The following is a 27,876-nucleotide window of genomic DNA, read 5'->3' on the forward strand; positions in this document are numbered from 1 at the left end:
TGGCTGGAAAGACTGACATTTCATAGCTGCCTTGAGTCATCTTTCCCAGATGACTAAATAGATGTTTGTGAGCTTCTCACACTGTCTCTGTCTTACACTGGGTGTGTCTGAGGAATTTAAAGAACCATGTGTATGAGTTATCTGCTCCTAAAAGATGCCTTGTGTGGGAAAATTACATTGTTCCTCAGTGCTTTTGAGGGCTCAATAATAAACACAGTGAATTCTAAAAGGAGATCTTCACATTACCTTAGCCATATGAGAAGAAGTATATCAAAGAATTGTTTCTGTGAGTGTATTAGATAGAACCTATGTCTGGGAGCCTGGAATTGAGTTAGACCGTGAAATGAATGCTAAGTCATGTAGCTCATTATTCCATATTTTTCAGACACCCATTACATGCTACCCTGGAGAAGGAAATGGCAACTCAGTCCAGTATTCTTGCCTTGCAAATCCCATGGAAAGAGGAGCCTGGCGGGCCACAGTCCGTGGGGTCGCAAAGAGTCAGACGCACCTGAGCGACTGGATACACGTACATTCCGTGCTAGGCTACTTGGTATACATCCTAAATGCATTTATTTTAGGTGGTAAGAGACCCACGCATCTTGATTATTGCAGAGAAAGGACTTTATTGGGCTTTGGTATATACCTGATCAAAAAACAAAACCCAGAAAACAGTGCTAGTTCATCTCAAACCTGTGCAATAAAATCACATCTCTGAGCCAGCTATTTCAATACTTCTGTTTCTCGGAATTCTCTGTTTTCTTTAACCCCAGTTCAATCATCTTCGGGGCTTCCCTGGTAGCTCAGTCAGTAAAGAATGTGCCTGCAGTGCAGGAGACCCGGGTTCAGTCCCTGGGTCAGAAAGGTTCCCTGGAGAAGGAAACAGCAACCCACGCCAATATCCTTGCCTGGAAAATCCTGTGGTCAAAGGAGCCTGGCATGGGGTCACAGTCCACGGGGTCACGGAGGTCAGACATGACAGCGACAAAACCACCTATCATCTTCAGGCACATGGTCACACGAAAGATAGCACAGGCTCTTAAGGTAGGGTTGAATTTAACTTATTAGGTCTTTTTTCCCACCATGTCCCCACAGGTTTACTCACGACTCAGCACAATTGTCCTGGGCTTGAATCCTAGCTCTGTATCCTAACCTGGGCTGGCCACTTAGCCACCTGAACCTCAGTTTCCTCATCCACCAGGTGATTAAACTAACACCACCACAGGGAATGCCTGTATGTTGGTGGGAATTACAATAACAGGAAATCTTTTAACTGAGTTGTGAAGGATGAATAGGCTTTCTCTAGGCAAAGAAAAAAGAACATTCCAGGAAGAGGAAATGTCATTTGTTTTTATGTGTGTAATATTTATTAGTTAAAGCTACACTTTAAGGAGTCCTCAGTTGATGTAGTTTGGATTATGTACACACCCAGAGTATGTACACTGCCATTTAATCATGAGACTGTACTCTAGAGAAAGTTACTGCAAAGCTTCAACATTTTTTATCCCTGATCATTACTACAGGAGACATATAATAGCCTTTATGCTAAATAAGTAGCCACTAATTTCATATATAGTAACTCAATAATCCCATATGTATGGGATTATATATATTATGTTATATATTTATTATAATATATTATATAGTTACATATACACTATACATATGTATTAGTATGTATACATATACTATGCATACAGTGTATATATGTAACTATACATATAACTATATACATATATAAAGTTATTCAGTCACTATATATAAAATTAGTTGCTACTTATTTAACATAAAGGATATTAGAAATGTTTCTTCAGTGGTCAGATTACTGGTGTTCAGTGTATGTGGACTGATGAGGATACTTTGGAGACATTCCTACTTTGCATGAATAGAATGTAGAAATTTAACAAGATCATTTTTACTCTGAAGAATTGTACCCCAGCTCTGATCAGCAATCGGTCCTGGGATTAATGGCTTATTCCCTGATTCTTGGTTGCCAGAATCTGAGTGGATAGTTGAATCTGGCTACCAGGATTATTTCATTGCCTCAGGGAAATTTTCAAGTAAGATAATGTAGACAAAGAGCTCAAACTTCAGTACAGTTCAAGTTAAACACACGATTTCTCTGCTTTATGCCTGCTTACTAATAAGAGTTGTGGAAGAATCTGATTAGAGACGTGCTTTCATTATAACTAAGTAGCTGAGTTGTGGGAGAGCAGTGGACCTACTTCGAATATTTTCTGGGGCTGTCACTGTCGACCAAGGAGCACCTAAGAGCTGAGCATGGTCAAGTTGCCTTAGGTTAACTTGGAACGGGTGTAAGGGCAGAGAGGCGTGAGAGCATCCGAGGCTTGGGAACAGCCCAGGGTTTAGTCTGTCTGGGCCTGGGAACATTGTGTGGGGGAGGATGGGTGTAAGAAGTTGAGTTTAGAAAATAAGTTTGGGGCCACCTGGTGGAAGAGCCTTGTATTTCAGTCTAGTTAGTACAAAGGCAACAACAGAAAATTTTGAGAAAGAGGACTTACATGTGTTCAGACTTGTGTTTAGAGTCGTCTCTGGCTGCCACATGGAGGCAGAGAGACCACTTTGACTAGGGAACCAAGATAAACCAAGACCTACGGGACAAACCTGCCTACCGCCTGTTTTGGTACTGCCTGAGGGCTAAGAATGGCTTTTATTTTATTATGTGGGGAAGTAAAGACGAGGACTTCATGGTAAGTGAGCTAATATGGAAAAAAATCCCCCTCAGTGCAGGCACACGTCTCCTATAAAAGGCCAGTGGGCACTGCATATGTGCATCAAGGGAGAGCTCTTCTTATGAAAAAAAATAAAGCTTTTACTACAAATAATTGAAAATTGAAAATAATAGCCCTGGATCTCTTCCCCTTCCGTACATTCTATTTTTTTTTCCATTCAGTTTTATTGAGCTATAATTGAATGGGATATAGAAATTTAGCAAGATCTTTTTACTCTTAAGAATTGCACCCCAGCTCTGATCCCCAGTTGGTCCTGGGTCTAATGGTTTATATAAGGTTAAAATGCACAGCATAATGATTCAACTTATACATCATGACATGATTATCACAATAAGTTTAGGGAACATTCATCATATCATATTGATACAGAATTAAATTTTTTTTCTTGTAATAAGAATTCAGGATTTTACTCATATATATGTGTATATATACATATTTTATATGCACATATATATAAAACATTTGTTGTTGTTCAGTCACTAGGGCGTGTCCGACTCTTTGCAACCTCACGGACTGCAGCATGCCAGGCTCCTCTGTCTTTCACTATCTCCTGGAATTTGCTCAAATTCATGTCCACTGAGTCAGTGATGCTATTAACCATCTCATCCTCTGTCAACCCATTCTCATCGCTACCCTCAATCTTTCTCAGCATCAGGGTCTTTTCTGATAAGTCGGCTCTTCACACCAGGTGGCCAACATATGGGAGCTTCAGCTTCAGCATCAGTCCTTCCAACGAATATTTAGGGTTGATTTCCTTTAGGATTGACTGGTCTCATCTCCTTGCTGTCCAAGGGACCCTTAAGAGTCTTCTCCAACACCACACTTCAAAACATATGGCAGGGTTAATTATATTTATCATGTTGTACATTGTATCTCCAGTACTTATTTATCTTGTAGCTGGAAGTTTGTACTTAGTGACTGCCTTCATCCAACCTTCCCTCCACCCCACCTCCGGTAACCACAAATCTGGTCTCCCTTTTTATGAGTCTGTTTGTTTTTGAAGTATAATTGACCTACAACACTAGGTTAGTTCCGGTTACATAACATAGTGATCCAGTATTTCAATGCATTTCAAAATGACTGTCATGATAAGTCTAGTTACCATCTGTCACCACAAACATAGTTATTGACTGTATTCCTCACACTGTATGTTTCATACTTGTGACTCATTTATTTTGCAACTAGAAGTTTGCACCTTTTAATCTCCCTCACTTGTTTCTCTCTTCCCTCCCAGGCCCCTTCCCCTCTGGTAACCACCTTTTTATTCTCTGTGTTTTTGACTCTATGTCTATTCATGGGTTTTGCCTAGATTCCACATATAAGTGAAATCATACACAATTTGTCTTTCTCTGTCTGACTTAGGATAATACCCTCTAGGTGCATCTGTACTGTTGCACAGGGTAAGATTTCATTCCTTTTTATGGCTGAGTAGTATTCAATTATACACACACATATCTATGTATGTATGCCACATCTTTATCCATTCATTGGTTGACAGACTTCGGTTGCTTCCGTATCTTGGCTACATGTTCAGCAATGAACATAAAGGTGAATGTATCTTTTCTAATTAGCATTTGGATTTTCTCTGGACAAGTGCCCAGGAGTGGCACTGCTGGTTTGTGTGGTAATTCCATTTTCCATTCTTGAGGAACCTTCGCACTGTTTTCCAGAGTGGCTGCACCTTCTCATTCCCGTCGTCAGCGCACAGCGGTCCCTTTTTCACCACATCCTCTCCAGCGCTCGTTATTTCCTGTCTCTTTGGTGAGAGCCACTCTGACAGGAGGGGGTGATATCCCGTTGTGGCTTCTATTTGCATTTCCCTGATGATCAGTGATACACATTCTATTTTAAAAATAAATATTTAGGGACAGTGACAGGGGCCATTTGTGATATTATCAGTGTGATTCTGAAGACATCTTTTGTCCTTAGAGGGGGAAAAATTCAAATTCTTAAGTCTTATCAGCTCAGAGCCAAGTCCACTCATTTGCATATTGTCCTTTGCTGCCTCTGGACTGTAACAGTGGGTTGGGTGGCAGTCACAGGAGCCACATAGCTTGTGAAGCCTAAGATGTTTGCTCTCTTGCCCTTTACAAAAAATATTTGCTGGGCTCCTTAAAAAACTAAAGTTACCATATGATTCAGAAATCCCACTCTTGGGCATATATCCAGAAAAGATGAAAAGTTATAATTTGAAAAGATACATGCACCCAATGTTCATAGCAACACTATTTACAGTGGCCCACAAGTAGAAGCAACCTAAATGTTCATCAAAAAGAATGGATAAAGAAGATGTGGTGTGTATATATATACACATATATATAATATGAATATAATATATATATAATATTATTCAACCATAAAAAATGGCATAATGCCATTTGCAGTGACATGGATGGACCTGGAGATTATCACATGAAGTGAAGTAAGTCAGAGAAAGACAAATATTATATGGTATCATATATATGTAGACTCTAAAAAAAAAAAGGTGCAAATAAACTTACTTACAAAACAGAAATAGACTTAGACAGAGAAAACAAACTAATGTTTACCAAAGATGAAAGGAGGGGAGGGATATATACTACATATGAAATAGATAAACAATAAGGATCTATGGTATAGCACAGGGAAGTATAACTAATACCTTGTAATAACATATAAGATAGGGGCCTAACATGGAATGTTAGGTCCATGAATCAAGGAAAATTGGATGTGGTCAAGCAGGAGATGATAAGAGTAAACACTGACGTCCTAGGAATCAGCGAACTGAAATGGACTGGAATGGGTGAAATTAACACAGATGACCATTATATCTACTACTGTGGGCAAGAATTCCATAGAAGAAGCAGAGTAGCCCTCATAAATACAGTACCTGGGTGCAACCTCAACAATGACAGAATGATCTCGATTCCAAGGCAAGTTATTCAACATCACAGTAATCCAAGTCTATGCCCCTACCACTGATGCTGAAGAAGCTGATCAATTCTATGAAGCCCTCTTAGAACCAGCACCTAAAAAAGAAGTTCTATTCATCATCAGGGATTGGGATGAAAAAGTAGGAAGTTAAGATATAACTGGAGTAACAGGCAAAACTTGGAGAACAAAATAAAGCAGGACAAAGGCTAAGTTAATTTTGCCAAGAGAGTGCACTAGTCATAGTAAACACTGCCTTTCAACAACACAAAAGAAGATTTTACACATGGATATCACCAAATGGTCAATACTGAAATCAAACTGATTACATTCTTTGTAGCCGAAGATGGAGAAGCTGTAGATAGTCAGCAAAAGCAAGACCTGCAGCTGACCGTGGCTCAGATCATCAGCTTCTCATAGCAAGATTCAGGCTTAAACTAAAGAAAACCAGGAAAAACATTAGAGAATGAAGAGAAGTGAAAACCAAGGGAGAGAGGGAATGTACACCCAGTTAAACACAGAGTTTCACAGCCAAGGGCTTCCCTGGTGGCTCAGATGGTAAAGTGTCTGCCCACAATGTTGGAGACCCAGGTTCGATCCCTGGGTCAGAAAGATCCTCTGGAGAAGGAAACGGCAACCCACTCCAGTACCCTTGCCTGGAAAATTTCGTGGATTGGAGCCTGGTGGGCTCCAGTCCATGGGGCCGCAGAGTCGGACAAGACTGAGCAACTTCACTTTCACTTTCAAAGAATAGCACAGAGAGACAAGAAGGCCTTCTTCAATGAACAGTGCTTAATAATAGAAGGAAATAACAAAAGGGGAAAGACTAGAAAGCTCTTCAGGAAAATAAGAAGCATCAAGGGAGCATTCTGCCCAAAGATGGGCACAACAAAGGATAAAAATGGTACAGACCGAGGAGATGCTGAAGAGATCAAGCAGAGATGGAAAAAATACCTGGTAGAACTGTATTAAGAAAAGATCTTAATGAACCAGATTACTACCATGGTAAGGTTAGTCACCCAGAGCCAGACATTCTGGAGTGTGAAGTCAAGTGGGCCTTAGGTAGTACTGCTGCTAATAAAGCTAGAGGATGCAATGAAATTCCAGCAGAACTACTCAAATCCCTAAAGGAGGATACCATCAAGGTTTTGCATTCACTGTATCAGCAAATCTGGAAGACTCAGCAGTGGCCACAGGACTGGAAAAGGTCAGTCCTCATTCCAATTCCCAAGAAGGGTAATACCAAAGATTGTGCTAACAACTGGACAATTGCACTCATCTCCCATGCGAATAAGATTATGCTTAAAATCTTGCCTGCTAGGCTTCAGCTTTATGGGAACCAAGAACTTCCAGATGTCCAAGTTGGGTTTAGAAAAGGAAGAGGAACCAGAGATCAAATTGCCAACATTTGCTGGATCATAGAGAAAGCAAGGGAATTCCAGAAAAACATCTACCTCTGTTTCATCAACTACACTAAAGCCTTTGACTGCGTGGATCATGAAAAACGGTGGGAAGCTCTTAGAGAGATTGGAATACCAGACTGTCTTACCTGATAATACCTGTCTTCTGAGAAACCTGTAAGCAGGTCAAGAAGCAATGCTTAGAACCCTGTTTGGAACAACTGATTGGTTCAGGATTGAGAAAGGAATATGATAGGGCTGTCTGCTGTCACCCTGTTTGTTTAATCTATACACTGAGTGCATTATGAGAAATGCTGGGCTGGATGAGTTACAAGCTGGAATCAAGATAGGCAGAGAAACATCAACAAACTCAGATATGCAGGTGCTACCATTCTAATGGCAGAAAGTGAAGAGGAACTAAAGAGCCTCTTGATGAGGGTGAAGGAGGAGAGTGAAAGAGCCAGCTTAAGACTAAATATTAAAAAAACTAAGCTCAAGGCATCTAGCCCCATTACTTCATGGCAAATAGAAGGGGTAAAGGTGGAAGTAGTGACATTTCCTCTTCTTGGGCTCCAAAACCACTGCAGATGGTGACTGCACTTATGAAATCAGAAGATGATTGCTTCTTGTCAGGAAAGCGATGACAAACTTAGACAGTGTATTGAAAAGCAGAGACATTACCATACCAACAAATGTTCGTATGGTCAAGGCTTCCCAGTGGTCACGGACGGTTGTGAGAGCTAGACTGTAAAGAAGGCAGAGCACCAAAGAACTGATGGCTTTGAACTATGGTGCCGGAGAAGACTCCTGAAAGTCCCTTGGACAGCAAGGAGGTTAAAATAGTCAATCTTAAGGGAAATCATCCCTGAATGTTCATGGGAAGGACTGACGCTGAAACTGAAGCTCCAGTATCTGAGTCATCTGGTGTGAACAGACAACTCATTGGAAAAGTCCCCGATGCTGGGAAAGATTGAGGGCAGAAGAGGGCATCAGAGGATGAGATGGCTGGACGGCATCACCAATGCAATGAATATGAACTTGGGCAAACTCCAGGAGGTGGTGAAGGACAGGGAGGCCTGGTGTGTCCATGGGGTCTCAAAGAGTCAGACACAACTGGGAGACTGAACAACAACAATAACCTATAATGGAAAAGAATCTGAAAAAGAATGTGTCTCTATATATATACATATATATATATATATAAAACGGAATCACTTTTCTCTACATTTAAAACCTTGTAAATCAACTATACTTTGGCAAAAATAAAAATAAAATGTTTGCTGGTGGTCAGGTTAGACCATGCTTGCCATAGTCCATGTGACAGGCATGCCTGTGGAGGAATGGGAGGAGAGCTCCCTGGGTGCAATTGTAAGGACTTGGAAGAAACAGACTGAATTTTGCTGACACCTCCGTATCCTTCTCACACATCTTTCAATGCTATTCAATGAGGAAGACTATTTGGCAAAAGAAATGGTCTAGTGAGATCGAGGGTAGACAATAATTTGAATTAGGCTTATTGACTCTGAAATACTTGTGGAAAATATAGGTAGAGGAAGCTCAGACATATATCTTGAGGGAAGTTGAGGCTTGTGATATAGATTTGGAATTTATTAATTCAAGATCCTCTTCGAAACTCTTGCAAGGGCAGAATGGAGAGATAGTTGGCATAGAGAGAATGTAAATCAGAAGAGACAAGGGGGAGGCAATAGCTCTGAAAATGTCAAATATTTTAACGTCAGACAGAGGGGGATAAGCCAGAGAAGGGAAAAAAGGACAGTGTTCTAGTAGAAATCAAAGATGAAGATCTCTTGCTTCAAGGAAGGAATGACCTACAGCTTCAAATGCTTCAGAGAGGTCCAATGAGCTGAATAGTGAAATGGACTCGCTACACTCAGAAATGGGTTTGTTATTGGCCATTGTACTAACGTTGAGGATTGTCTACTTATTATTTTGACTTGGAAGTCTCATGCGTACCTCAAAGTCAACATGTTCTAATTGGAAAGTGAAGTCGCTCAGCCGTGTCCGACTCTTTGTGACACCTGGACTGTAGCCCACCAGGCTCCTCTGTCCATGGATTTTGAGTGGGGTGCCATTGCCTTCTCCAGGGGATCTTCCTGACCCAGGGACCGAACCCGGGCTTCCCGCATTGCGGGCAGATGTTTTACCCTCTAAGCCACCAGGGGCGCATCGTCTTCCTGAGGAAATCAGTGTTTTCTCTTTCAGGGATGACACTGCCATCTCTACAACTGTTTACTTGGAGACCCGGGGTTCAGCCAGGACGTGTCTTGATTTTCACCCCAGAGTGAAGCGTTTCTCAGCTGAACTCCTATAATGACATCTGAACTGTTCTTTCCTATCTGTCCTGTCTCCTCCAGTTTATGCTGCACCCACAGCCAGACTGATCCTTATAAAAGAAAATCTGTCAGATCACATCCCTATCTAAAGCCTCCCCCACCTCACTTTCCTAAGGGTAAATTTCAAATTCTCAACAGGCCCGAAGACCCTCAGGATTCATCCATTGTGTGTCCCGTCAACACAGTTTTGTACCATTTCCCCTGAGTCTCTAAAGTCACACTGGCCCTCTTCTAGTTTCTTGAAAAACACCACATTTCTTTCTCCCTTACATCTTCACATCCACTCATCCCTGAGGCTGGAATCTCCCCTCCCCACCTGCACCCGACCTCCGCCCCCAGCCTGCCTCTTCCCCCATTGTGTAGTGAACTCTTCTGAATTCTTTGTTTATTAAGTTATGCTCCTTCTTCAGGGAACACCCCACTTCCTCAGTCTCATCTGGCCTCCCTTATCATGCTCACAGCCCTGCATCCTCTCCTTCACGGAGAAGAGTAGGTATTATGTGGTGTCCGTTTTCTCTTCATGAAATCAGGGGCTCCATTTATCTGGCTCACAGCTGCGACCCCAGTGCCAGGGACAGACAGTGGCTTTTCACTCAGCAATTCCCTGTGAAACGAGCGCATGTGGTAGGAATGCAGAGAGGGTGAGTTTTACAGGTTTGATAAGTTTTCCATAAACTTGGATCCCAAAGGGAAGGAGTGTAACAGTCATGGCGAAAGCAGATTCAACATGGCAAATAGATTCAAAATAAAGATTTTTTTAATAGATGGGAAAGCTTGGATATATTTGCAGAATAAAGCAAAGAAATTCTAGAGGAGAAGTGAATTTCTGAGACAGTGATTGAGAGAGGGGCTAATTGGTGAAGCAGGGGAGGAGAGGGAACCCAGAGATCAGGTGAAAAGGAGGAGAGGACTTCTGATACTGTGGGGAAGTACAGAAGGCTTGGAGTCACGATGGATAATTGTGCACATAGTTTAGAAACAATATATCAGGGTTGTTGTTTTTTTTTTTGAGAAGCAGGAAGTTGCTCTGAGTTGGACTGTGTCCTCACCAAAAGATTTATTGAAATCTGAACTCTTGATACCTGTTAGCGTGACCTAGTTTGGATATAGGGTCTTTGTAGATGGCATCAGGTTAAGATGAGGTCAGTAAGGTGGCCCTAATCCCTGATGGCTAGTGGCCTTACAAGATGAGTGAAAACACCATGTGATGACAGAGGCAGGGGAGTGATGCAGCTACCAGCTCTAGGATGCCAAGGATTGCCAGGCACCATCAGATGCTGGGAGAAGGCGGGGAGGGACTCTACCCAGAGGAGCAAGGCTTTGCTGGCCCCTTGATCTTGGATGTCCTGCTTCCAGAGCTGTAAGATAATACATTTCTCTTGTTTAATTATTAGTATTATTGTTTTTGGTTTTTCTTTGGCTATGCAAAGCGGCTTGTGGGATCGTGGTTCCCTGGGGCAGGGGGCTGGGCGGGGGGCTGTAGGCCTCTAACTTAGGCCTTCAGTAGAGAAAGCACAGGAATCTTAACCAGGGAAGATCCCGTTTATGTTGTTTTAGGCCACCTGGTTATGGACCCTTGTTCTGGCCCCAGGAATCCAGTACAGAACTTATGATCATTTTTTGAGACTGGTGGTGGATTAGTGTTTGTAGGCACAGAGGAATCACTGTGAGGAGAAACACAGGGACTGACACAATTAATTGAGAATCTAACTGATATTTCCTGAGCCTTCAAAGCTGTGACAAGGTTAGTAGGAAACAGAAAATGAAGATGACCACGTGGAACAATGAAAAACACTTAGATAAATATCACTTTTAGGCATTAAATTTAGCTATATCCTTTCTGCTGGCCAAGTCTAAAAAGCCATAGATTGGATTCTTTGCTTTATCTTTTAAAATGAAGTATGAGTGAATGATAGTTGCTTAGTCACGCCTGACTCTTTGCAACATCATGGACTGTAGCTTGCCAGGCTCCTCTGTTCATGGAATTCTCCAGGCAAGATTACTGGAGTGGGTTGCCATTTCCTTCTCCAGGGGATCTTCCCGACCCAGGGATCCTGCGTTGCAGGAGAGTCTTTACCATCTGAGTCACCAGGGAAGCCTACTATTAAGAGACATATCTAAATATAAAGACAGGTCAACTTAAAAAGAATCAGCATGTGTGCCAAGTCACTTTAGTTATGTCTGACTCCTTGCGACCTTATGGGCTGCAGCCCACCAGGCTTCTCTGTCCATGGAATTCTCCAGGCAAGAATACTAGAGTCGGTTACTGTGCCCTCCTGCAAGGGATCTTCCCAACCCAGGGACTGAATCACATCTCATCATGTTTCTTGCACTGGCAGGTGGGTTCTTTACCACTAGAGCCACTGGGATGATTTCCTCAAAGAATGAATATTTTCTCAGTAGTGGTTTCTTATTTGGAGGACTATGAACAACATAATAGCAACACTTTTCATACAAGATACAAATTCAATTCATATTTAAGCATCTACTCTTGTGTCAGACCTTTGTTACCATCGCGGCACTTTAATCATTAATGTATTATTAATACAAGAAAACTGAGCTTTTGAGATATTACCCAACTATATGGAGGTACCAGCAAGCCTCTAAGCAAGGTCCCCTAACTCTTAACTTCTAATACCTTCTAGTTCTTCTTTTTCTTCATATCAGGCTGCTGGAAATGTTTATCAGGTGGGTCTTTCTTGAGCCAACTTTTAACAATTATTTAACAATAAGTTGAAAATTCAGTGAAGATAGTTCTTCAAGGGTCAAAGTCTATGCGGTTGAAGTAAATAGCTTTCTAGAGATTATTTGGATAAAGAAGATAGTTTAGCATACCTAACGAGACGGCTGGATAAACTATCTTCCTTCAATACTGCTTCTCTCTGCTGCTTTTTGACAGAAGCTGCAGAGCAGCCTGTTCAAGTTAAATTCTGGCAACAATCCCAGAGTGCAAATACCACACATTATTGTTTGAAGGAAGATGCACAAGGCAAGCTTCACATTCTACCGCAAGTTGAAAAGACTGACTGTGTTCTTGCCTGGATGGAGGGTCATCGCACCTCTATGTCCTAATTAAAAATTTGTGGCATGAATAAGATAATTTAAAAATTCTATATTAGCAATATTAGCTTAGAAATCACACCCTGGATGCCATGTCGTGGCTATTTAGAGAAGCATAAACTTTCCTAGTTTGCTGCTCTTGAACATTCTAATTTCACTGCCTGATCTGAAGGTCAAGGGCATGAACTCAATGAAAAAAATACCCCTATAGGGAATCATTAGAGGAAGCATGCCTCAGTTCAGCACCAGTGATCACAGGGGAGGGGGGACAAATGGGGTACAAAGCATACTTGCCCTTCAGTGACCCTCAAAGGACCCCGGGGCTCCATGTGTCTTTGACCAAGTTTACAGCCTTCCATTGCTTTTCTGCTGGTTACTGCGAAACCCTCAGAGGAGAAAGATGATCTCAGGTAGCCAGGACCCACACTGAGCAAAACTGCTGAGATCACAACCAGCAATGCACAATGCCAACTGCGTGATCTTTATCAATGGGACCAGGAGCCATACTGACATGTATCATCCGGTGCTGGGTTTTGTACCCCTTCTCCTGGGCATTAAGATGAGAACTGATAGGAACCCCATAGGGGGCATGGACTGTACAACAACATAGCATTTTCTTTCCAGAAGATCTGAAAGCAGCACTGGATAGCTCAACATTTGATTAACCCAGAGTAGCTAATGAATTATTAAAATAAAAAACACATGCAGGCTTCCTGAAGGCTCTGAAATCTTCTCAGCTGGAATATAACTATTCCTCAATGCTCACTGTGCTCTAATAGCCAAATTCATGCTATCAACTACTCTTTCACTGTCACTTTTTTATACTAGCAATAAATTATACTTGCATTTTAAAAGAGAGAGCTTTGACATTTACTTTACAAGTTCATATAACTTTATTTTGCTCTGGATGGTTTCTTTCTTCATGCTGGGGGCAGGGCAGAGCATAGATTAATGGGGAGGAGATAGCACAGTCTGAGACATTCCACTGAAATGTTATCCTAAAATTCCAAATATATTGTTAGATAGTATCACTGACTCAATGGACATGAATTTGAGCAAACTCGGGGAGATAGTGAAGGACAAGAAAGCCTGGTGTGCTGCAGTCCATGGGGTCTCAAAGAGTCAGACACAACTTAGCGACTGAACACCAACTCTTGCATAAGATTCTCAAGATGAAATAATGAGGAGGTAACAGAAAGTGAAAAAAAAAGAAAAGTGAGAGAGAACATGACAAGTTTCTTTCTGAATCAAATAAAAGGATATATCCACTTGGGGATGGAAATTATACAAATGAAACAATAGAAATAAAACATCAGCACTGTTCAATTGATATACAGCCTAGCAAACAGCCATCAAAGATGGAATTATTCAAGTAAGACTGTTGTTATTGGAATTACTAGAAACTTCCTAGAAAAAATTAAATAACAATTTGGTAAAAACCAATTGACTTTTCTGTTAACAACACAAAAAATTGGTGAAAGAGAAGCAGTTCATTGGCAACTGAAGGTAAATTCATTACATTTTTCACAATGAGAAGTAGGAAAATCATTAAAGAAAAATATAAATGGCAGACAAATTTTTAAGTATAATCTATGATGATAAAAACTTAATTCTGAGTACATAGCCTTTTGACCTTAATTCCCCTGACTGGGTTAAAAAAATATGAGCAGGCTAGACTGTCCAGCTGATGACTTGGGGAAAGAATGCTGTTATTTTTAACTAGGCAAATACTTGAAGAGTCATCTGTTTTGAACAAAGAAGACTGATAGTCCTGTTCTGCATTTTCCCTGTGTCTGGAGTCTGAACTTGGCTGCCTCCAAATTAGGAAGAAATACCCTTGACTCCAGCACTACTTGAGAATCAGCTAAGAGTCCTTGCTTTTGCTTTATGCTTTTGCTTACAATATTAAGGCACCGACACATTTTTCTAAGAACAAATGAAGGAATAAAACCTCAAAGAGTTGTCTGATGAAAGGGACTCACACTCTAAATAAACTATTTTCAGTAAATTAGTAAATTATATCACAAATGATAATCCCAGAAATCTCATATTGAGCCAACACCTAGTTCTGCAGGAAGAGCTAATTAACCACCCTGTATAATGTGTCAGCACTGAAAAGAATGTGATAATATAGAATCAGTTGTTATGAAAGTTTATCACTCATTTCTCACTGCTTAGGTTTTATTTTCAGACAGCTATAGTTTGAGGTGATAGGTTAAACAAAGAGGAAAAAAATGCATTCAATATTGTTTTGTAGATATTCTGTACAGAGTCTATATTTATATAAACTATAGGCTGTAACCTTTAGCATAATACTGTTAGGAAATACTGTTTAATTTACTTTACCACATTTAGGTATGTTGAGGCCACATTCCTTTTTGATAACTGATGTAGGCTGAATTCTCATCCCAATATTCATATGTTGAAGCCTTAACCCTTAATGTGACAATTGCTGGAGATAGGGTCTTTAGAAGTAATTAAGGTTAAATAACCGAGTGACTAACACTTGCACTTTGGTGCTTCCCAGGTGGCGCTAGTGGTAAAGAACCTGCCTGACAATGCAGGAGACATAAGAGATGTGGGTTCGATCCCTGGGTGGGGAAGATACCCTGGAGAGGGAAATGACAATCTATTCCAGTATCCTTGACTGGAGAATCCCATGGACAGAGGAGCCTGGTGGGCTACAATCCCTGGGGTCTCACAGAGTCAGACATGACTGAAGCGATTAACATGCATGCAAGGTCTTGAGCGTGGGACCCCAATCCCAGAGGACTGTGGACTTATAAGAGGAAGAGAGAGATCTTTCTCTTTGTCCTTCATGTGGGAATGTGCTAGAAGGCAGCTGAGAGAGCCCTCACCTAATAATGATTCAGTCGTCACCTTTGATCTGGAATTTCCCCGTCTCTTGAACTGTGAGACATAGATGTCTGTTGTTTAACTTACCCAGTCTATGGTGTTCCATTATGGCGGCCCCAGCTTCTGAAGACAGTAAGATTCCGTCCCCCCCTGACTGTCCCTTTTCCTGGGAAATGGCCCTCCAGGGCTTTAATTCAGAGCTGGGCAAGTTTTTGTTTCCTCAGCACCAAGAGAGACACCAGGAAAGTCAGCTCTGCTTACAGGAGAGTCCAGATAGAGGTTTTTACATTCTTGCCTCATGAAACTTCAGAATTTAATAAAGTCTTGGATGGTTAAACTCTGTATATCTGAGGCTCTGGAATTCTCCAACTGTTGTCATTCCAACCCTTGAGCACCTGCCTACAGTTTGCCATTTTCTCTGCCCATGGCAGTGCCTTCACATAGTCCAAACCCCAAACTGCCTCCAGAATTAGTAAATGTCCTAGGGGGAAAAAATAAATAATAGCTCAGACCTTCAGCTCACCTCTGAGAGGCTCTTACTTCTCTAGAATATCAGTCCTTGAGGTCCTCTTATTTCTGAAGCTCTTGTATCCTTTTAAAAAAAAATAAGTTCTTGGCAGGAGCTTCGGTCTGCCTCAAACTGTGCCATTCTATTCCATCTATGTAGTTCCTTTTGGATCTCATTTCATTAAGGATTCAAAAAGTCCTGGAGGCAGTTCCTCCATGGCCACCAGACATGGACCAGAACTAGAGGAACTGTGTCTGGTAGAAAGAGCAGACAGTCTGATGTCAGGCAGGCTGGGATCCTCCTTCCAATTCTTCTACTTATCCGCTGGGATAGGAGGTAACACATATAGTGGGGAGCACTGGCTTGGCAAGCAGTTGCCCTGGGCAGAGTACTGGTTCTACAAATAGTTGTATGAAATTGCAACACTGACTTAAACCTCCCTTATCCTCTGCTTCCACATTATAGAATATGAACAATAATGATACCTGCTATGTAGGACTTTTATAAAGGGGGAGTATAATTTAAAAAATTGAGTATAGTTAATTTACAGTGTCTTAGTTTGAAGCGTACAGCAAAGTGGTTCAGTTATACATATGTATGTGCGCATGCTAAGTCGCTTCAATCTTGTCTGTCTCTTTGCGATGCTATGAACTGTAGCCCAACACTCTCTTCTGTCCACGAGATTCTCGAGGCAAGAATACTGGAGTGTTACATGCCCTCCTCCAGGGGATCTTCCCGACCAAAGGATCTCCTGTGTCTCCTGCATTGGCAGGCAGGTTCTTTACCGCTAGCACCACCTGGGAAGCCCATGTGTGTGCATATATATATGTATATATACTTTTTCAGATTCTTTTCCATTATTGTAAGATTTTGAGTATAGTTCTCTGTGCCGTAGAGTAGGTCCTTGTTGTTTCCTTATTTTATATATAGTACTGTGTAGATATTAACCCCAAACTCCTAGTTTATCTCTTCCCCACCCCACTATTCCCTTTGGGAGCCATCAGTTTGTTTTCTATATCTGTGATACCATTTCTGTTTTGTAAATACATTCATTTGTATCATTTTTAGACTAAACATAAGTTAATGCACAGTACTTGTGTCAATAAAACCCAGGTCTTTGGAAAAGTTATCACTAATTTGGAAAAGTTACAGATTTTCACTAAGTTGATTTCCTCATGAACCACCACAACAGGAATGAGTATAATACCTGTCTCAAATGCTGGGAACCAGAATGAAACGAAAACCAGTTTTCGTGTATGTGACACTGCACTGCCATAGAGTACTCTGGTCACGGGGGGTTATTCACTAATTAGTTTACTTTCCATCTTACAAATTTTCTCTGAGATGAGATTCTTTACCTTTCAAATTCTGCTGGTTTCTTTCATACGGCTTCCAATTTTGTAGCACAGACCGTTTCTTATTCATCTGCTTATCCCTAGTCCTGGCCCCGAGCCTGTCATGCTAATATATATTTGTTGAAACAATGCATCAGTGTGAATACTAACTTATAACTCTATAGTTCATTATTCACTCCAGCTCCCAGCACATTTCCTTGTTCAAAGTAAGAGCCAAATAAACATTTGTTGAATAAATGAATTATTCAGAGTCATAAAGAAGACTAATAGTTTACTTAGGGATAATATCAATCTTTTTCTCAACCTGGTTTCAGTTCAGTTCAGTTCAGGCACTCAGTCATGTCCAGCTCTTTGTGAACTCATGGACTGCAGCATGCCAGGCTTCCCTGTCCACCACCAACCCCCAGAGCTTGCTCAAACTCATCTCCATCGAGTCAGTGATGCCATCCAACCATCTCATCCTCTGTCGTCCCCTTCTCCTCCTTTCAATCTTTCCCAGCATTAGGGGCTTTTCCAATGACTCAGTTCTTTGCATCAGGTGGCCAAAGTATTGGAGTTTCAGCCTCAGCATCAGTCCTTCCAATGAATATTCAGGACTGATTTCCTTTAGGATGGACTGGTTGGATCTCCTTGCAGTCCAAGGGACTCTCAACAGTTTTCTCCAACACCACAGTTCAAAAGCATCAATTCTTTGGCACTCAGCTTTCTTATTGATATTTCTCCCTTCAATCTTGATTCCAGCTTGTGCTTCATCCCGCCTGGCATTTTGCATGATGTGCTCTGCATATAAGTTAAATAAGCAGGGTGACAATATACAGCCTTGACATACTCCCTTCTCAATTTGGAACCAGTCTGTTGTTCTATGTCCAGTTCTATCTGTTGCTTCTTGACCTGCATACAGATTTCTCAGGAGGCAGGTCAGATGGCCTGGTATTCCCACCTCTTGGAGAATTTTCCAGTTTGTTTTGATCCACACAGTCAAAGGCTTTGGCATAGTCAATAAAGCAGAAGTAGATGTTTTTCAGGAACTCTCTTGCTTTTATGATGATCCAACGGATGTTGGCAATTTGATCTCTGGTTCCTCTGCCTTTTCTAAATCCAGCTTGAACATCTGGAATTTCACAGTTCACATACTGTTGAAGCCTGGCTTGGAGAATTTTGAGCATTACTTTGCTAGTGTGTGAGATGAGTGCAATTGTGCAGTAGTTTGAACATTTTTTGGCATTGCCCATTTTGGGGACTGGAATGAAAACTGACCTTTTCCAGTCCTGTGGCCACTGTTGGGTTTTCCAAATTTTCTGGCATTTTGAGTGCAGCACTTTAATGGCATCATCTTTTAGGATGAGCTTTTGAAATAGCTCAACTGGGATTCCATCACCTCCACTAGCTTTGTTCATAGTGATGCTTCCTAAGGCCCACTTGACTTCACATTCCAGGATGTCTAGCTCTAGGTGAGTGATCACACCATCATGGTTATATGGGTCGTGAACCTGATTTAGGAGACAGTAATTTTCATTTGGACAATGACCTACTTGGTTCTGATAAATATGGTCTTGGGTTTATAGAGGAAGTGGAACCAAGGATATTTCCTCATCAAATACAAGATCTTGACTCCTGTTGATCAGTTTTGGTCACTAACCACATTTTCTTATTCTCTCTGGTTATAGGATGATGTAGCAGTGATGTAAACTGAAGGTGCTGGAACAGTGTGTAGCTGGACTCAGAGTGGAAGCCAGATGGCTTTAATCCTAAAGGATTAGAGCCTAAAACAATAATCAAACACTTTCTTTTTAAAGTGCACATACCAAACATACTCAGTCATAATACGGAGTTTAACATTCAGAGGATGGATACAAGCATGCTTCAGCCGACAAAGAAAATAATCCCTAAGGCATTATCATCCATTGCCACTTCAGCTACTAAAATCATTAAATAACATTTAATGAGTTTTTATGGTGTGGTTGGTGCACATTTTCTGAGCACTATCTCAGTTAATCGTCATAGGAACAACAGCACTACTGTTGAGTGGGTTCCCTTGGTGTCCTGTTACATAGAGGAAAACACTGAAGTAGGCATTTAGAAGGTTGCCCACAGACACAGAGACAGTATGTAGGGGGGTCTGGCCATCTCCTTTTTCCAAACTACTAGGTCCAGCTGCAGTGGTTTTTTCCCCCATCGGAGCCAATGCCCTCTTTTAAAAACAAATTATCATGTTAAGTCTTCTTTACAACCCTGAAATGAAATTCACATTTAATATAACCTCCCCACACACATAATAAAAAGAAAAAATTCCCTGGCCTTAATATAAAGGAGACATTCAAGGAAAGTAATTTTGAATGAAAAAATGTGTATTTCCATATGTAATTGCTAGGAGACATCGTGAGGTGAGCGGATGCTTACACCCTCCTGTTACCTTTATGAACATCTCAGCTCTAGAAACAGAATGGTCCTGGTGAGTCATATAAGCAACTCCAATTATTAGCCGCCGCGCTGCCACTGAATGGACTTTTCTAAAATGGTTAGGAACTTTTGGTAAGGTTTCAAACTAAACACAGTACAGTCTTCCATTTACAGTCCTGGAAAATTTATACAAGACAACTATGTGTTTACATGTACAACATAAGCAGGCTGTCCACATGCGTGAATGACCAGCGAGGCTGTGGAGGGTCATGAAGGATGAGGAGTGAGTCCTCCTTGGGCAGCACAGCCCCACACCTGGCAGGCTGCCGGGATTCCTGGCCTTCCCTCATTAACACCAGGGACACCCTCCAAATCACTGTGAAATCCACACGAACACCTCCACAAGTTTCCAAACTGCCTGTGAGGGTGGTCCTGCCCCAGGTGGGGACTACGACTCTATTGAATGTTCGAAAAAAAAAAAAAAACTACACACACTAGCATTGCAAACCCAAGGGAAATTACCTAGTGCCAGATGAGCTAATGGAAAATGGGACAGAACTTTAAAAATGTACTTAATTACTGAGTGGTATTTAAGAGTAGAAGGAGAAATGGGGTCTAGAAAGAATGACATTTTATGAATGAAGAATGAGCACTTTCAGGAAGGAGGACTCAAGGAAGACCTCTTACCGTGTCCCTACAACCCGGCCAGGTTCTCTTTTAATATCCTGTCATAGCGTCCTGTGCCTCTGCTTTATAATACTCATGACAGTTGTCATTAAGTAGGGAATTGTCCATGGCTTACTTAATGTCTGTCCCTTCCATTAAAATATGTATATACTCAGTATCATATACACATGTATATACACACATGCATACATACATAGAGGGTGACCTGTGCATAGTAGGGACTTAACAAGTATTTGTAAAATGAATACTTTGCTATACTTGTTTGAAGGTTTTGGAGGAGGATTCTGAGAGGTTTGATTGATACGGCCTTGATTCTGATAAACATATTTGAAATCTACAAGTTGATTTGTATATATCATGGTTCCTATTCTAGCAAGCTGTTTGAAAGCTGGCTAATTAAACACTCTAGACATTTAGCAGTGGTTTTGCAAGCATAACTCTAGTGCCACCTTCTGCCAGGCAGAGAAATATGCTCAGATCATTTGCATTCTGAGAATCTGGATTAGATGCTTGAACAGTTCTTTATGCTGCAGAATTAATTAGATATTTAAAAAATGTTAGAATAATGGAGACCTTTTAAACTCCTATTTAAAATTGAAAATTTGGGGCAGTCTATAAATAAGGTTGACTAGAATGAAAAAATTACTATACACAGAATTTTCTTAGAGCATAGAAGATTTAGAAATTTTTTTTGTCTTAGTCAATGATACTTTATATAGATTTAAAAATGATTTATTACAAAACTTCCCCAATTATGAAAAAATATACACAGGTATGTGATACAGGAAGCAGCTTTGTGAGCATAATTCTCATTGAAGTTATCAAGAATATGGAGAGGACAGTTTGAGCTTGAATATCTCTGAAAATATTTGGTCAGAAGTTCCACAAATCAGTGAACTCAGTCTATCATAAAAATAAAGTTGATGCTTCTTTACACATATATATTCAACCTGAAATGCCCATTTTCTCTGGTAGGACAGTATCTTCTCTATATGACACTTGTTTTGTAAGCTGCTGGCTATTTTGAACTAATATCCCAAACATAATATCCCAATGTTAGCATGGGTTAAGTAACCATATGTGACATTTTTATATAGCAGGTATCTCTGTTATATAGCAGGTAAATAGCACAAAAGGAGGAACAGTTGTCAGCTCTGAATCCAAACAGGAAAGGTCTGTTTCAATGAAAGGAGGGTCAAAATCCTCCTCTTGTATGGAAGCATAGAGCAGAGGCTGACAAACTTTTCCTTTCAAATATCATTTAGTGAATATTACAGACTTAGCAGGCCATAAGATCTCCATCACAACTGCTCAGCTGTGAAGTTGTAAACTGAACACAGCTATGGAAAACTTAAAAACCAATGAGCATGGCTGTGTTCCAATAAAACCTTTTCATGAAAAGACACAGTGGACTGGATTTGGCTTGTGGAGCAGAGCACTGAGACTGCAGCTTCAGAAGGGACAACTGTGCTTCCTAAGGGAACCAGAGCACCTGCTCCGGGAAGACGGGCAGAGCTCAGGCCTGGCCTGGCCAGGTGCAGGGAGGGGAGCTTTCACAGCGAGTCAGCAGCTGCAGGCTGCACTGATCAGCAAGTAAACACGCAGTAGAGCCATTCTGTCTTTTTACTCAGATGAACCCTTGAAATAACCTTCAGGTCTCAGAGCCCGTCTGCATAAAATTACTATAACTGTAGCTCGCGGTAAGTTAGCAGGGTTAGTAATTTGTAGACAGGATAATCCAAGAATAGTTGCCAATGATCTTTTGAATAAAGAATGCTATTTTCCTATGGATCTGTTTTGGCCAGCCTATTAGCCTCTTTTTTTGTTTGGTTTTTCCTCTCCACCAAGTTTATATGTGTGTGTATGCTCAGTTGCTTAGTAATGTCCTATTCTTTGTGACCCCATGGACTGTAGCCTGCCAGGCTTCTCTGTCAATGGAATTTTCCAAGAAAGAATACTGGAGTGGGTTGCCCTTTCCTTCTCCAGGGGATCTTCCCAACCCAGGGATCAAACCCACATCTCTTGTGCTTCCTGCACTGGTAGACAGGTTCTTTACCACTAGCACCATCTGGGAAGCCAAGTATATATAATTCCCCAAAGCAAATCAGTAACTGTAGGTAGAAGAAATTCAGCTTTTCCTTTATGTTAAAAAAAATTACCTGTATGATCTTGTGTTTTAACCTTATCCAATTAGTCCTATGTATTCGTTTCCCAATTTACATAATTAGTTTCTTGCTGCTGTAACAAATGACTGCAAACTTGGTGGCTTAAAGCAACACAAGTTTATTACCCTACTATTCTGGAGATCAGAAGTTCAACATGGGTCAGCAGGGCTATGTTCCTTCTGGAGGTTTCTGAGGAAAATCCATTTCCTGGTCTTATCTAGCTTCTAGAGGCTCTGCATTACTTCACTGAGGGCTCCTTTCTCTCTCTTCAAAGTTAGCATCTCAAGTCTTTCCCTCTGATTCTAATGCCTCCCTCTTATAAAGACCTTAGTGATTACATCGGGCCTACCTGGATTATCTAGGATGGCCTCCCTGTTAAGACTATCCTATTTAAGACCCTAAATCTGATCAATCTGCTAAGTCCCTTTTGCTGTGTAAGTAAGGCAAGGCATTAACAGATTTCAGGGATTAGGATGTGGACATCTTTAGGCGCTGTTATTCAGTTTGCTTAAAAGTCTAGGCAAAGACTTTTGAAAGACTGTGAAAACATTCAATATACTTCACCTCTAAGATGCATAATCCATGCAAGATTTACCACAGCAAAGTGACAGAGGAGAAGCTGAGTCATGGTGCATAAAAATTCCTTCTTTAGAATGAAAATTTCCTCCTGATTTTTTGCTGTGCTAGTAGAGTCCCCCCTTCCCACCCCCAACCAGGTCACTTGGTATGTGTAAGTGGTGATTGGGGGGCTATAATTTGGAAGAGAAAGGCTGACATTGATAATCTACTGTCCCCCACTCTGTGCGATTTTGTGTTCAACAGTCACCAATGGTCCCCCTGTATTTCGTATCAAAAACCAAGAGAGATGCTAATCAGACAAAATAGCCCTACAATACACTGCCACCTGGGGCAGAAAAACTTCCAAACAAATTTTACACGGGGTTGCTTGGTCACTGTCCGACTCAATGGACACAAGTTTGAGTAAACTCTGGGAGTTGGTGATGGACAGGGAGGCCTGAGCGTGCTGCAGTCCATGGGGTCAGAAAGAGTCGGACACGACTGAGCAACTGAACTGAACTGAACTGGTCATTGTCCATCACTATGCCTGTTAGAATTGCATGACCTGCAAAATTAAAAAAATCAAGGTATATGTTTTTCATTCATGTTTCTCACAGAAACTCTAGCAACATTATCACAGAATCCAAAGATTCTGTTAGAACCCTGGTTAAGAAAAGCTGATAAGTGGTGAAAAGCATAGCAGGAAAAGGTGAATAGAGTCCTGGAAGGGGAGGGGCTGCTATGGACATCTAGATCAAAAATAAATCATGAGGAAAAGAGAGACACGTGCAGGAGAACGAATACCTGTTGTTGTTTAATAAAAATGAAATTTGGAGACAGAACTACATCTTGCTTTTGCAATTGAGGGTTGTATTTAATTTATGAATACAGTAACACATATGAATACAGAGCTTATCACCACTCTTTCCTGAAATCCCACTGTGATGGAAGTAAAGGAATAAATAAGTCCAAAAAGGATGGGAGAGGACATGATGCCAAATAAGAACTGACAGTGACAATTTGGAAGAGGGAACTCTGAAGCTGACTTAGCAGAGTGGAGGAAGTTTAAACCTCATGGGATACAGAGACAGAAGTCAATGAGAAGAATAAAGATTTCCACCATAGATCCCCAGAAACTGGAGGCCACAAACGACTCAGAAGAAAGGTGAGGGTAGGGTGAAACAAGTAAGCAAAAAGGGTTCATTATAAACCTGTGTAAAGAATTACACAGCATTTGGAAATTGCTGTATAACAAACCACTCTGTAGGGTAGTATCTTGAAACCAACAACATTTGTTTACCAGCTCACCTTATTCTGGTCACCAGTGGGCTGGCTGTAGGATGCTTTGCTGGGGCATCTGGTTTGTGGGTGTGGAGCTCCACTGATTGTGACTGGGCCCGCTCACATCTCTGGGGCTTTGGCTGGTGCAGTTAGTCTGACTCAGGTCTGGTCTGTGTGGTTTCTCATCCTCCAACAGGCTTATTCATGAGCAGAAGCAGGATCTCAAGAGCAAGAGAAGCATGAAAAGCCTCTTGATGCCGAAGCTCTAACATGTACACGAGTAATTCTTCCACATTATAGTGGCCAAGGCAAGTCTGAGACCAGCTCAGAGTTGGGGAAATGACTCTACATTTTCACGGCAGGGGTTACAACGTAATATTACAAAGCGTATGTGAAGGGTTTGGCTACTTTTGTGATCGATACTAAAGAAGTACTCATTACACCCCTCCCCTCATAACCAGAACCGGATACTACTGACATTCCCCCCTGCGCCCCCCCCCCCCGCCCCCATCTTTTAGATGCATGGCACAGCACATAGGATCTTAGTTTCCAGTCCAGGGATCAAACACACACCATTTAAAATGTAAGTGTGGTGTCTTAGCCACTGGATAACTGGGAGGTCCCTACTATTGATATTTTAAATGAATTAGAAGAACAAAAAAATTAGAAAATAAATATACGATAGACATTTTAAATGTTCAATGAAAAAGTTGGGAAATAAAGTTGGAAATCATCAGTGTATTTGTCTTCAATTGCTGCATGACAAATGCATGACATCTAGCGTGCTACACAACACACACTTTCATCATACAGCTTTTGTATGTTAGGAATTCAGGCATGGTTTAGTAATGTTCTCTGCCTTAGAGTCACTCAAGGCTATGACACAGGTTTCAGATGGGACTGTGGTCTCATGAGAAGCCCAACTGCAGAAAGGTCCAATTCAAAGCACAGTTAGGTTGTTGGCAGAATTCATTTTCTTGCTGCTATATTTTCCTGTGTCCCACCTTACCTCCCCTTCCCCCTGGCTACCAGTTGCCTTCAGGTCCCAGAGACCATCTGCATATCTTAGATATTACTTGCTCTTTCTTGCTCCATGGGCTTTTTCAATATGCCTGCTTGCTTCATCAAGTCAGGATAACCTCTCACTCCGGTTTACTAAGATTATGTAGTCATGGGAGTGACTCCACTTTGCCAGATGAAGAAGTGAAAGTGAAAGTCGCTCAGTTGTGTCCGACTCTTTGCAACCCCATGGACTATACAGTTCATGGAATTCTCCAGGCCAGAATACTGGAGTGGGTAGCCTTTCCCTTCTCCAGGGGATCTTCCCAACCCAGGGACTGAACTCAGGTTTCCCACATTGCAGGCAGATTCTTTACCAGCTGAGCCCCTAGGGAAGCCCAGGAATACTGGAGTGGGTAGTCTATTCCTTCTCCAGCAGATCTTTCCGACTCAGGAATAAAACCAGGGTCTCCTGCACTGCAGACAGATTCTATACTAGCTGCGCTACCAAATATAACCTAACCAAAGGAGCTGCTGCTGCTGCTGCTAAGTCGCTTCAGTCGTGTCCGACTCTGTGTGACCCCATAGACAGCAGCCCACCAGGCTCCGCCCTCCCTGGGATTCTCCAGGCAAGGACACTGGAGTGGGTTGCCATTTCCTTCTCCGATGCATGAAAGTGAAAAGTGAGAGTGAAGTTGCTCAGTCGTGTCTCGACTCGCAGTGACTCCATGGACTTGCAGCCCACCAGGCTCCTCCGTCCATGGGATTTTCCAGGCAAGAGTGCTGGAATGGGGTGTCACTGCCTTCTCTGCAACCAACGGAGCATGTACCATCAACTCAGAGCAAAGAGACTAAGATAAGGAAACTAAAGGACAGAATCTTGTGTCTAATATTTGATTGATAGTAATTTCAAAAAAGGGAAGTAAAAAATTTAGGTGGGAAAATTTTTTAAAAATAATAAAAAATAAAATTTCCCAAAACAGAACGAGGAGGTTCTAGACTGAAATCACCTACAAAGTACTCAACACATTAATGGGGAAGAGACTTAAAGTACATCATTTTGAAATTTTGGGTGAAGAGAAGATCCTCAAAATGTCTAGAAAGAAAAAAATCACATCATATAAAAATCAAGATCGAGATTCAGAATGGCATTGGATTTGTCAATTCAGTTCAGTTCAGTTCAGTCACTCAGTCATGTCAGACTCTTTGTGACCCCATGAATCACAGTGCGCCAGGCCTCCCTGTCCATCACCAATTCCAGGAGTCTACCCAAACCCCTCCATCGAGTCAGCTATGCCATCCAGCCATCTCATCCTCTGTCGTCCCCTTCTCCTCCTGCCCCCAATCCCTCTGAGCATCAGGGTCCTTTCCAATGAGTCAACTCTTCGCATGAGGTGGCCAAAGTATTGGAGTTTCAGCTTCAGCATCAGTCCTTCCAATGAACACCCAGGACTGATCTCCTTTAGGATGGACTGGTTGGATCTCCTTGCAGTCCAAGGGACTCTCAAGGGTCTTCTCCAACACCACAGTTCAAAAGCATCAATTATTTGGCACTCAGCTTTCTTCACAGTCCAACTCTCACATCCATACATGACCACTGGAAAAATCATAGCTTTGATGAAATGGACCTTTGTTGGCAAAGTAATGTCTCTGCTTTTTAATATGCTATCTAGGTTGGTCATATCTTTCCTTCCGAGGAACCCCTAAATACGGGGAACAGTGAGAAGTAGCTTCAACATTCTAAATATGTTATTTCCATTACTGAATTCAACTCACTAACTTATTTTTTTTCCAAGGAGGGTTACAAAAAGTTTTTTTTTTTTTTTCCTATAAGCAAGTTAAAAAAATTAACCTCCTATGTCTACTTCCTTGGGGAGCTTCTGGAAATGTGTCCCACTGAAAGAAGGAAATGATTCAAGAAAAAGATTGTTGTGCGATCTGGGAAAGAGGAACAACAACAGAGAACTCTGAGGTGAAAGGAACTCCTAGGGAGATAGTGAATACGCGTCCTGACATGACAGCTGCACAGCAGGCTGAGATGACAAATCCAGGTTGGAGTGGGAGGATGGTGTGTTCTGGGACAAGCGTCTCCAAGGGAGAAAAGGAAACTGACAGATTGCTTAATGTCTTCATTATGTTGAAAGGGATTTGTAGCTTTGCTGGAGAATTTTAGAGAAGAATGATATAGAAAAGAATTACATAGATTAAAAAATTACACAGAAAAAGAACCTTCCCAACACCCTCCCCCAATCAAAATTCTGAGGTAAGGATTAATTCTAGGAAAAAATAAAAGGCTGTACATACAAGGGAGTGTAATCATTGTATACTATGAGCCTCATCAGAACAATATTCACATATTCATAATAAAATATTAATTTAGTAAAAAAAATGCTATCTGTTTTAAAAAGATGACAGGGATGAGAGGAAGTATATGTATGTGGGTGTTTGGTGGTGCAGTGGTAAAGAATCCGCCTGCCAGTGCAGGAGACTCGGGTTCGATCCCTTGGTCGGGAAGATCCTCTGGAGGAGGAAATGGCAACCCACTCCAGTACTCTTGCCTGGAGAATCCCAGGGACAGAAAAGCCTGGTG

The sequence above is a fragment of the Odocoileus virginianus genome, chromosome 12 (assembly GCF_023699985.2).
Source record: "Odocoileus virginianus isolate 20LAN1187 ecotype Illinois chromosome 12, Ovbor_1.2, whole genome shotgun sequence".
Taxonomy (NCBI): Eukaryota; Metazoa; Chordata; class Mammalia; order Artiodactyla; family Cervidae; genus Odocoileus; species Odocoileus virginianus.